Source organism: Acinonyx jubatus, chromosome A1 (genome assembly GCF_027475565.1).
Source record: "Acinonyx jubatus isolate Ajub_Pintada_27869175 chromosome A1, VMU_Ajub_asm_v1.0, whole genome shotgun sequence".
NCBI lineage: Eukaryota > Metazoa > Chordata > Mammalia > Carnivora > Felidae > Acinonyx > Acinonyx jubatus.
Genome location: NC_069380.1, coordinates 6,313,948 through 6,326,835, shown reverse-complemented (window position 1 = coordinate 6,326,835; position 12,888 = coordinate 6,313,948). Strand labels below are relative to the sequence as shown.

Sequence of the window (12,888 nt, the reverse complement as noted above, 5' to 3'; positions counted from 1 at the left end):
AACTATTCCAGAAACCCAGATATTTGTGTTCCATCCTACTTCCCAGGCCAGGGAAGCACTCTACCTACACCTGTACTGGGCATGATTCAGCATGACACCTTGGTAACTCAACTCCCATTTGACATCTGCCAGAAAGGTATGTGCAGGAGACTATGAGTATGTACCCAGTCTCTAAGGACAAGCAGGGAAATGCTGTTGTGTGTGGGTACGGTAAGGAAAACTTCCCAGTTTAACAGGACCTTTGGGACAAGAGAAAGTGACCATCTCCTATTTCTTGATTTGGGATTACAGGTAACTTACTGTTGTTTCTTAGGCCCTAGCAATACTAAGTAAATCTCTCAATCAAAATGAGAAACTTGTAAGAACTAGGGTGTGTGTGTGTGTGTGTGTGTGTGTGTGTGGTGTTATTAGCTCTTTAAAGGAAATCATTTCAAAAGCTATTATAATTTGAATGGGACGACTGAAGAAAGAAAAACAAATCTACGTGAGAACTTCTCCTTAAGCTAGTCTAGGCTTCTCCTTAGGCTTCAAATCCCCAGAAATGACAAAAAAAAAAAAGATATAGATTTAAAATATATGCAATAAGGGGCCCTTGGGTGGTTCAGTCAATTAAGAATCCTACTCTTGGTCATGGTCTCACGGCTCCTAAGATGGAGGTCAACTTGGGGCTCGTGCACTGGCAGGGCAGAGCCTGCTTGGGATTCTCTCTCTCCCTCTGTCTCTCCCCCACTCATGCTCGTGCTCGCTCACATGCTGTCTCTCAAAATAAATAAATAAACTTAAAAAAAAAAAAAGACCAACCACACCAAGTGTTGGTAGGAATACAGAGCGACTGGAACGCTCAAGCCCTGAAGAAAATGTAAAATAACACCATCACTGTTGAAAACAGTTTGCCACGTTCTTAGAAAGTTAAACACACACTCCTAGGTATTTATGCAAAAGAAATAAAAGCATAACGCCCACATGCAAATTTGTACACGAATGTTCATACAGCTTTATTTGTAGTAGCCAAAATGATCCAAAAATAGAAACCACCCTAAATCCACAACAAGCGAATAGATAAACTCTACTAATCAGCAGTAACACGGGATGAGGTACTGATTCATGTAACAACATGGATGAATCTCAAGATAATTGTGCTGAATAAAAGCCAGACCAGGGGCACCCAGGGGCTCTGTCGGGTAAGTGTCCGACTTGATTTCTTGATTTCGGCTCAGGTCATGATCTCACGGTTCTTGAGTCTGAGCCCCGCATCAGGCTCTGCGCTCTTTCTCCCTCTTTCTCTGTCCCTCCCCACCCCCACTCTCTGTCTCTCTCTCTCTCCCTCAAAAATAAACTTAAAAAATAAAAAAGACCGAAAAAAAGAGTGTATACTGTACGATTCCATTTACATAATTGTGATATTGTGATTTTTTTTTAATTATTATTTTAGAGAGAGAGTACACAAGTGGGGGAGAAGGGCAGAGGGAGAATCTTTTTTAAAAAACATTTTTTTAGGGGCACCTGGGTGGCTCCATCAGTTAAGCCTCCGACTTCGGCTCTGATCATGATCTCACGGTTCATGAGTTTGAGCCCCACGTCGGGCTCTGTGCTGACGGCTCAGAGCCTGGAGCCTGCTTTGGATTCCGTGTCTCCCTCTCTCTCAACCCCTCCCCCACCCACACCCTATTTCTCACTCTCAAAAATGAATAAACATTAAAAAAAATTTTAATAAATAAAATAAAAAATATATTTTTTAAGTTTATTTATTTTGAGGTGGGGAGGGGCAGAGAGAGAGAGGGAGAGAGAAACTCCCAAGCAGGCTCCATGCTGTCAGCACAGAGCCCCACATGGGGCTCGATCCCATGACCCTGGGATCATAACCTGAGCCAAAAAGAAGAGTTGGATGCTTAAATGACTGAGCCACCCAGGGGCCTATGATACTGTGATTTATAGTAAAAGATCTGTATTTGGTTTTCATCCTCATTTCTGGTACAGAGCTCCCAAAATCCTTGGAATTTCCTAAGTGAGAAGAGCTATAATTTTGATATTCATAACAAATCCCTCTCAACCTCACCAGGTGACTTTGGGAAAGACAGTCCTACTGTCAGAAGGGTGGGAGCCGGTTGCCAGGGAAACCAACCATGTGATTAGAGGGTTAGAACTTTCAGTCCCAGCCACCCTAGCTTTGGGGAAAAAGGAGAGGCTTGAGTTCAGTCACCAGGAGCCAGTGATTTAACCAACTGTCCCTAGGTAATCAACCTCCATAAAGACCCAAAAGGACACGATCCAGCGACCTTCCAGGTCGGTGAGCCAGGATGCATTCATATACTGGCGAGTGGCACAGCCCAAACTCCATGAGGACAGAAGCTCCTGTGTTCTGCCAGGCCTGTGGCTGTTCGACCACATCCTTTAACATCTCTCATAATAAGCTAGTCATCTACTAAGTGAACTGCTGTCCTGAATTCTATAAGCCACTCAAGCTAATTAATAAAACCCAAGAAGTGGGGGCATAGGAACCCCCAATTTACAGCCAGTCGGTTGGAAGCACAGGGAACATTCTGGGCTTGAGACTGAAATTGGGCAGATGGGGGGAGCGGGGGGGGGGGGGGGGGAGTCTTGTGGGACAGAACTTTTAACCTGCGGGATCCGATGCGGTCTCCAGGGAAATAAATGAGTTAAACTGCAGGACACCCAGCTGCTGTGGTCAAATGGCCTGATGTGTGCAAAACCCACACGTCTATCGTCAGAAGTGAGGTGGTGCTGTGGTGAGGAATTTATAATACAGGAGACACATGGAGGAGTGTTCTTCCTTCACAATAACGTTCTAGGAAACACAAGCTGACCTACAGTGACAGAAAGCAGATCGGTGGTGGCCTGGAGGCTGGGGACGGACAGGAGGGAGGGATGACCAGCGGCACAAGGAGAGTTGTGTGGGTAATGGTAGATTCACTTTCTTGCTGGGGGTGGTGGTTTCATGGGTGTGTGCACATGTCAGAACTTATCAGACTGTACATTTTAAATATGCATAGTTTACCGTATGTCAATTACGCCTCGATACAACCGTCTACAAAATGAATCAGTGGAGACGAACAAGAGATAAGGGCGGAAAACTAATTGGGAGATCACTGAATATTTCTTCACCGCTTAGGTTCTAACACGACGGCCTTGTAGAGACAACTCTATTGTTGGCCACAGACACAGGACTAAACATCACGGCAGAAGAAACAGACATAAACAGATAAATTTAGCAGGTAGGCCACCGCTCCAAGAGTATTTACAAAGGGCCGGTTAGTGGCATAATAAACAGAAATGAGCTCAGTTCCCTAAGGAAAGTTCTCCTCCTACAGAATTCCTTCACCTGAAGGGAATCTGCCTCACCAACCTCATCAGGGAGTGTGCTACAGTCTGAGCACGGCTGGCTCTCCTCCAGGGGCCTCTCTCTCCAGCACGGCCCAACAAGCCACACGAGCAGAAGCCCCAGTTCCTCAGGAGCGGAGAGGCCTGTGGGAGTCACTGAAACCCCACTACACCCAAGTCCTTAGTTAACACACAGCAGCCAGAACATCTGCCCAGTGGCCTGAAAGGGCTGCGATGAGAAGGCCCCGCTGAAGACGCCCTGAAAACCATAAAGTGGAATGCAAACACTGGATACCATGCCTATTTTTTTTTTAAGTTTATTAATTTATTTTCCGAGGGGGTGAGGGGCAAAGAAGGAGACAGAGAATCCCAAGCAGGCTCCGCGCTCAGCACAGAGCCCGAGGTGAGGCGACCTCACAAACCATGAGATCATTCCCTGAGCCCTGAGATCAAGTGTCGGACGCTTAACCAGCTGAGCCACCCAGGCGCCCCTAGATATTGTTCCTCTTCAGCAAATAAATGCTCACTTGACCAACTAACTACCTTTAACCACCTCCTTTTTACTTTAATTGGACAGCAAGAGGAAGAAGCCATTTATCAGTACCACACTGTGGTGAACATGACGTGCTCATACGCTATTTAGCATGATACTATAACCTATAACCCACATGAAGTATCTGTTACATTAATGCTCTTTTATTTTTTATTTTATTTTTTATTTTTATTTTTTTTTCAATATATGAAGTTTATTGTCAAATTGGTTTCCATACAACACCCAGTGCTCATCCCAAAAGGTGCCCTCCTCAATACCCATCACCCACCCTCCCCATCCCCCCATCAACCCTCAGTTTGTTCTCAGTTTTTAAGAGTCTCTTATGCTTTGGCTTTTTTAAACAAACCAAAATCGCCAGCTCCTTATTCAAGGTATAATCAACAGGCGACCTACACACATTTTATAAACACAATGTTAAAAAAGTTAAGCGAAATTAGCCTTGTTTTAATAACATAAAATACGTCAATAAACACTCAGAAGCTAAAACCATCAACAGCATTTTATCACTTGCCAAAGACATGACTTTCTGAACGGTGCTGATGTCAAAGAATTTTTTAAAACTCAAGAAGGGGGCGCCTGGGTGGCTTAGGTCATGATCTCACGGTTAGTTGAGTTTGAGCCCCACATCTGGCTCGCTCCCGTCAAGCCTGTCGGCACAGAACCTGCTTTGGATCCTCTTCCCCCTCTCTCTGCCCCTCCTCCACTTGAGCTCTCCTCAAAATAAATAAGTATTTTTTTTTTTAATTCAAGAAAAATTTTGAGGTACTCAGAATTTACCTGGTATCACCTGTGACCTCAAGGTTTAGATTTTTTTTTTTGAGAGAGCACATGTGTGCGTGTATGCTAGTTGGGGAGGGGCAGAGAGAGAGGGGAGAGAGAAGCAAGACCCTTGCCCATCCAGCACAACGCCCAACTCGGGGTTCGATCTCATGACCCTGAGATCATGACCTGAGCCAAAATCAAGAGTCGTATGCTTAACTGACTGAACCACCCAGGCACCCCTAGTTTTTGCTTCTAATGATCCAGTTAACTATAAATTTAAAGTCTCCTCAAAAATTAGCATCTCCTTTTTTTGTTGTTGTTAAGAAACAAGTCTCACTTTTCTCTACCTTCCTCTTCTGCATGTGAGAATGACCTTCACCAAACAAATTTACAGAATCCAAATGAATTACAACTTATGTTTTTAGAGGAAACAACAAATTATAAGCTACAAAATTAGGGAATTTGCCAATTGCACACATTGTCACCTTACCCCAAAACAGCAAGTTGAACCGTGTGAAATTACCACTCTTGTTGGTCTAAACAGCCAAAATGTTGGCAATTTCACATGAATGAACACAATAAAATGAGATAAAATTAAAATAGCAATAAAGCTGTAGAATCTACCAACTGTTCCTTAGCATACCTGCTACTAAACATGAGTTCCTGTGTTTTTAGAAACAAAAGCATCCTGATGGCAGTATTTTTGGCAACTGGAAACTGTGCTCATGAAAGAAAATTAAGAACAATTAAATGGCTCTTTTAGTTAACTATTCCCAATTGTTTGGGCCATGAAAGCATTAAGAGAAATACGAGATAGTAGAACTTCTGAAATTTGCAACCTAGGTACCTGGTCTCCAACCATCAAATCTGGCATCCTATCAACTTCGTTCTTTGGAACATTCCAGCAAGTAAATCACGAGCGCCATCAAAAGGAGCAGGCAGGGTTTTTGGGTAACTTTATAAAAAACCAACCAAAGAAACCAAGTCAAAAGGCTAATGGTAGTGAACCAGTTAAAGATGACAAATGGGGACATTTGCATATACAAGCATTTGTATGCATGATGTCATTTATGTCCCACTACCACTTTACAGGCTGGTATTACGCCCAACTAAAAGAAAAAGAGATCAAGGCTTGAAAAGCAAGCAGAGGAATTTAAATTCAAAACCAAAAAAAAAAGTAGAGAGAAAAAGATTCTGTCAGATGCCAGTCTTTTTTCTTTTTTTTAATTGAGCTATAACATTATATAGTTGACCCTTGGACGACACAGGTTTGAACTGCGCAGTTATACACGGTTTTGTTTGTTTATAAATATGGTATAGTGTTGTAAACGTATTTTCTCTCCTTATGATTTTCCTAGTAACACTGACTTTTCTCTTGCTTACTTTATTATAAGAATACAGTTACCTAATACATACAACATACAAAGTATGTGTTAATCAACTGTTTATGTTATCAGTAAGGCTTCCAATCAACAACAGGCTATTAGTAAAGTTTCTGGACAGTCAAAAGTTATATATGCAGATTTTTTTACTGTGTTGGGGGGTCGGCACCCTAACCCTTGTGTTCAAGGGTCAACTGTATTAGTTTCAGGTGTACAACACAGTGATTTGAAATTTATATATACTGTAAAATAATCATCACAATAAGGTAACAGCCATCGCCATATATAATTACAACATTTTTTTTCTTGTAATGGGGACTTTTAAGATCTACTCTGTTTTGACCACTTTCAAATATGCAATACAATATTCTAACTATAGTCACCATGCTGTACATTACATTCCCAGGACTTATTTATTTTGTATTTGGAAGTCTGCACCTTGTGAACCCTTTACCCATTTTTCCCCACCCTTGACCTTTCACCTCTGGCAATTACCAATCTGCTCTCTGCATCTATAACCCTGGTTGGTTTTTTTTTTTAATTTTTTAATATTTCTTTATTTTTGAGAGAGAGAGAAAGAGAAGGACAGAGCAGCATGAACAGGGGAGAGAGAGGGAGACACAGAATCTGAATGAAGCAGGCTCCAGGCCCTGAGCTGTCGGCACAGAGCCCAACACGGGGCTCGAACTCGTGAACTGGGAGATCATGACCTGAGCTAAAGTCGATGCTCAACCAACATGCCACCCAGGCACCCCTGTTTTTGTTTTTTAATTCCACATATAAGTGAAACCATACACTATCTGTCTTTCTCTGATTTATCTCACTTAGCATAAAGTCCTCAAGGTCCACTCACGTACTTAGAAATGGTAATGGTTTATTATTGTTTATGGCTGAATATTCCATTCTGGTTTCCATACACCGCATCTTCTTTACCCATTCATCCACTGATGGACACGTAAGCTGTCTGCATATCTTGAACTATTGAAAATGCAATGACGACATGGGGGTACAAATATCTTTTCAAATTAGTGTTTTCGTTTTCGTTGGATAAATATTCAGAAGTGGAACTGCTCAATCATACGGGAGTTCTACTTGTAACTTTTTGAGGAACCTCCATACTGCTTTTCATAGTGGTTGCCCCAATTTACATCCCCACCAGCAGTGCACAAGAGTTCCTTCTTTTCTGTATCCTCACCTCATCCTGTCTTTCTGATAACAGCCATTGTCATAGGTGTCAGGGGCTAGCTCATTACGGTTTTGATACGCGTTCCCCTGATGATCAGTGATATTGCGCATCTTTTCACGTACCTGCTTGCCCATCCAGATGTCTTCTTTGAAAAACTATCTGTTCAGATCTTCTGTCCTTTTTTTGCCAGATTTTTCTTACTATTGAGTTGTATGACTTTTTTATATATATCCTGAATATGAACCCCTTATTGGAGACAGGAGTCGCAAATATTTTCTCCCATTCAGTGAAGTGCCTTTTCGTTTTCTTGATGATCTCCTTTGCTGTGCAGAAGCTTTTGAGTGTGATGTAGTCCCACTTGTTTATTTTTGCTTTTGTTGCCCTTGCTTTTGAAGTTCAGATCCAAAAACTCATCGCCGAGACCACCTATACTTTCTCGTTAGAACTTCTACGGATTTGGGTCTTACATTTAAGTCTTTAATCCACTTTGAGTTAAGTTTGGTGTATGCTGTAGAGGCAGTGGTCCAGTTTCATTGTTTTGCATGTAGCTGTTTGGTTTTCCCAGCACCGTTAATTGAAGAGACTGTCCCACTGAATATTCTTGGCTCCTCTGTCATAAATTGACCACATATGTTTGGATTTATTTTCAGGCTCTCTCTTCTTTCCCACTGCCAGTGCTTTTTTTATACCAGTGCCATAATGTTTCGAATACTATCACTTTCCAATATAGTTTGATATCAGGGAGTGTGATGCCTCCAGCTTTGCTCCTCTTTCTCAAGATTGCTTTGGCTTATCCAGGATCTTTCACGGTTCCATGAAAATTTTAAAATTAGGTTCTATTTCTGTGAAAAATACCATTGGAATTTTGATAGGGATTGCACTGCATCTGTGCAATGCTTTGTGTAGTATAGGCATTTTTTAAATATTAATTCTTCCAATCCAATTCAAAACCAGCTCTGTCAGATACCAAAGTCTTATAACATTTCTGCAAGTATGATCCTCTATGAGCATCACTGTTTGAGCACCCACTGTCCGCTAGAAGCTCTGGGTATTATTTTTAATATTTTCAAGCAGCTCGTCAAGATTATCCTCCTTCTACAGAGGAGGGAAATGGGGATCAAGGACTGAACTGGATTTTGCTCAAAAGCTTAGAGCCTGTATGTTTTTAGCATCTGAACCCCAAATTTTTCTGTTAACTCCTAAACTTACCCTCCCCATACTATGCCACTCTGCCATGCCAACTGATATGGCCGATAACATGTACAGCTGACCCTTGGACAGCATGGGTTTGAACCGCATAGTCCACCTATAAGTGGATTTTTTTCAATTAATATAGTGCACTACTGTAAATGTATTTTCTCTTCCTTATGATTTTCTTAATAACATTTTTTTCCCTAACTTACTTTATTGTAAGAATACGGTATATAATACATATAATATACAAAATATATGTTAATCACCTATTTATATCATTAGGAAGGCTTCCAGTCAAGACTACCAGTAGTTAAGTTTTTTTGGGGGGGAGGGGGGGATCAAAACTTGTATGTGAATTTGTGCAGAAGTCGGCGCCCCTGACTATTGCACCGTTCAAGGGTCAACTGTAATTAAAATGGAAATGCACACAGTTATTAAATATTTGTTTACATTTATAAGCATTCCACTAAGACTGAGAAACTATTTGATTGCAATAGACTTAGAAATGATTCCAGTAACACCATCCACGGACACAATGTCTTGCCATACAACGGTCCCAGGCAAATGGGACAAGGACTCAGGGTTCCCTCAATTCTTAACTGCCACCCATCATAAAAGTATGTGTATGGAAATTACTTAACAGAAATCAACAGGCGTAATATGTGGCTTACGTTATTATGCAAAACATGTCAACAAATTCTAAGATATATACAATAAGCATACAAAATAATTTTAACTCATCCAAAGATATATGATAGTTGTAACAGATTCAACAAGTAATTCTATAGGCCCTCTTAGAATTTAAGAGAACATCTTAGCACTGTTTCAGTCTTTTTCTTTAAACCAAAGAGTAAGTTATGTAATGAAGGTGAAACCAAGACATAACTTTCAAGTACTACACAAAGCTTTCTGGCTAGATTAACAGAAAGAAGAAAATGCTGAACCACAGCTCTCTCAACAGATTATGCTGACTTTTAACTCTAGAGAAAACAGTAACTTAAAACCACAAGTCACATAAGTGTGGCCTTGTTCTTATAATTTTTACATCATGATCACAGAAACCAAAATGTAATAAATACGGTCTACTGGTATTAACATTTATTCCCACCTCTTCTGTACCCTTCCCTGTATCAGAGGCTAGAAGGCCAGAAGCTCATTTCTCAGGTCCCTTGCCATAGGACCTTAATTTTTCACATATATATATTTTTTTCATATATATATTTATAAATGTATATTTTATGTATTTTTCATATATATTATATATATGTATTACATATGCTATATATAACATAACATATTATGTATCCACATATGTGTGTGTATATACATGTGTATATATATATATATATGTTTTTGTTTTTGATTTTGCTTTACTGCACTGACTAGGACAATTCTGAGTAAGAACGGTGAGTGAGCTAAAATCAGGCAAAAACATGAAGTCTTTCATCAATAATTATAATTCTTAGCTGTAGGTCTTTCACAGACACCTTTATCAACTTGAAAAAGCTCCCTTCTATTCCTACTGTTCTGAGTTTTTATCGTGAATAAATGATAAATAATATCAAATGCTCTTTCTGTATCTATTAAGATAGTTATACAGGTTTTAAAAATTCTGCTTAATTTCTTGATACTGTGAATTATATGACAGATTTTCAAATGAAGAACCAATCCTGCATTTCTGGAATAAATGGTACTTTGGCATGATGTATCATCCTTTTTATATAAACTTTATTCAATTTGCTAATATTCTGTTGAGAAATGTCTTTGTTTTTTATATCCGAGTAATAACGGCCTCATAAAATAAATCAGTGTTCTATTCCTCCTATTTTCTAAAGATTTTGTATATAATTGGTATTATTTCTTTCTTAAAGGTTGGTAGAATTCACCAGTAGACCATTTGGGCTTACATCTTTCTTTCTGGGGGAGGGTTTTTAACTACAAATTCCATTTCTTGAATAAAGAGCTATGCAGATTATCTGCTGCTTCTTGAGTAAGGTTAAGTACCTTGCGTCTTTGAGGATGTATGTCCATTTATCTAAGTAATCAAATATATTAAGTGGCTCATAATATTCTCTTTAACTTCCTTTTGTAGAATCTACATTGATGGTCTCTCTCTTCTGATACCATAAATTTCTGCCTTCTCTCTCTTTTTTCCTGAGAGAAAAACTACAAGTTTATCAATTTTATTGATCTCATTAAAAAAAAAAAAACAAACAGCTTTTGGTTTCACTGATTACAGTTTTTCTGTTTTCTGTTTCAATGAATTCTGCTCTTTCGTATCTTCTCTGCTTGGTCTGCGTTTAATTTGCTCTTTGCCTTCTAATTTCTTAAGGTGAAGGTTTAGATTTTTGTTTTAAAACTTTTGTTTCCTAACAGAAGCCTTTAGCACTGTGAATTTCCCCTAGAAGTACTGTTTTAGGTGCATCCCATAAATTGAGATGTGTTGTATTTTCATTTTCATTCAATTCAAAATATTTTCTTTAAGTTTATTTTTATTTTGAGATACAGAGAGAGAACCAGTGAAGAAGGAGCAGAGAGTAGGGGGGACAGAAGATCCAAAGCGGGCTCTGTACTGTCAGCGCAGGGCCCAATGCAGGGCTCAGACTCACCAACCATGAGATGAGATCATGACCTGAGCTGAAGTCGGACGCTTAACTCACTGAGTCACCCAGGTGCTTCAGTTCAAAATATTTTCTAATTTCCTTTGCGACTTCCTCTTTGACCCATGGCATTTTTAGAATGTGGTATTTAATTTCAAAATACTTGGAGATTTCACAGATAATCTGATACTGATTTCTAGCTTAGTTTCATTGTAGTCAAAAAACACAGACATACTCGTGAAAAGTCACCTGTGAGGTGAAAGTATGGAAATCAAATTCAATTTTCTGATTGTAAATTAATGAAACGATATGCCCACAGTCAAACTGAGACCAAACTGGAGATCGGGTCTTCCAGTACCCTTTCCTCTAAAGGATATGAAGAGCAACATTAAAAAAAAAAAAAAAGCATCCTACTTTTTTTAAGCATCCTACTTTGGCTCAGGTCATGATCTTGCAGTTCATGAGTTCAAGCCCCATGTTGGGCTCTGTGCTGACAGCTCAGAGCCTGGAGCCTGCTTCAGATTCTGTGTGTGTGTGTGTGTGTGTCTTTCTCTCTCTCTCCCTCTCTCTCTCTGCCCCTCCCCCGCTCGCACTCTGTCTCTCTCTCTCTCTCTCTCTCTCAAAAATAAACATTAAAAAAACTTAGAGGATAGAAGAGCAGTGTGTTCTCTCTAAATCCCACGTCAAAATCAAGACTTTTTGTTATTCTCCCCCTACCCTTCCAAAAAAAAAAAAGGAAGAAAAGGACAGTTTCACATAGATCATCTCATTTGCTTTTTACAACTCTATAAAACAAATTACAGACACTCAGTACAAGGAAAATGCAGCTCAAAGGAATAACTCTCCTTCCTGGTTGGCCGTGTCTCATTCCTCTTGAATTATCCCTTGAAGATAGAGGAATACAGATCATTTAAATCCCTAAATAATTCAAAACCTCATTTTAGCCACCGTTAGAAGCAACACCACTTTAGTTCAAAGTAAGTTGTGGTAAATTCCAACTAGGTTTCGGTTTGATTATCTTGACATCTCATATCCATTCATTATTAACAAGATTCAGATAATAAAGAACTGGTTAAACCCTGGGAAATAAAAAGTAAACGGGCAAAACATGTAGGGAGGAAAACGAGACCCCAGTTTAGTCATAAACTATATAGCAGTGTGTTTTTCACACAAAAATTAATATGAAATTGATAGATCAAGTTATATTTTTCTCTTTCAAATCCAACTGTTGATTAGGATCTAAAGCGCCAAAATATTATCTGCTGTTAATTTTTATGTTAATATACAATAATACTTAATATGTTAAAATCTTAGACTCTTTTATACTATTCTATTTTAAATTAAAATTCTAAACTATAATGTTACAGAAATTAAATGGCTTTTATACTATTCTATTTTAAATTAAAATTCTAAACTATAATGTTACAGAAATTAAATGGCTTTAAGTGTAAGAGGCACACATTCTTACCGTATAAGTGTTGACTTACGGGTTGCAGAAATGTCCCTCAGGTAGTCGCATCACCACTTTGGCTCAGATATCAATGGTACAGCAATCAGAATTAAAACTAAAAAAAAAAAAAAAAAAAATTAAATAACAGTAAGTAAAATGCATTCAAGTCTTCGAGAAAGTTTTAAATTTCAATTTCACATGTCAACAATTTCATCAAGGGAGTGCTACTCCCAGAACTAGGTTTTGGTTTTTTTTTTTTTTTTAATGAGTTTAAGCAAGGAGCTAATAAGGTATGTGAGTTCCTGAATAACTCCAACTCCCTATCCTGGAATAAACTCTGAAATTAACTTCAAGAAATCACAGTGAATAGCTACAGGGCAGAAAAACAAAAAGCCAAGTATATTACAAGTCTATTCAACTGA

General features: G+C 39.1%; 1 protein-coding gene across 6 annotated transcripts in view; it reads right to left on the bottom strand.

Annotated features, from left to right (window-relative positions):
• The window catches only part of WASF3 (WASP family member 3), a 135,535-nt gene that overhangs the window by 61,814 nt on the left and 60,833 nt on the right, over positions 1-12,888 (bottom strand). For 4 of the 6 annotated variants that reach the window (XM_027064584.2, XM_027064595.2, XM_053210139.1 and 1 more), the window contains exon 2: positions 12,485-12,581. The gene's annotated coding sequence lies outside the window, so the exon portion shown is untranslated. The remainder of the gene's footprint in view (positions 1-12,484; positions 12,582-12,888) is intronic. The other 2 variants (XM_027064590.2, XM_053210220.1) reach the window with 1 other exon arrangement.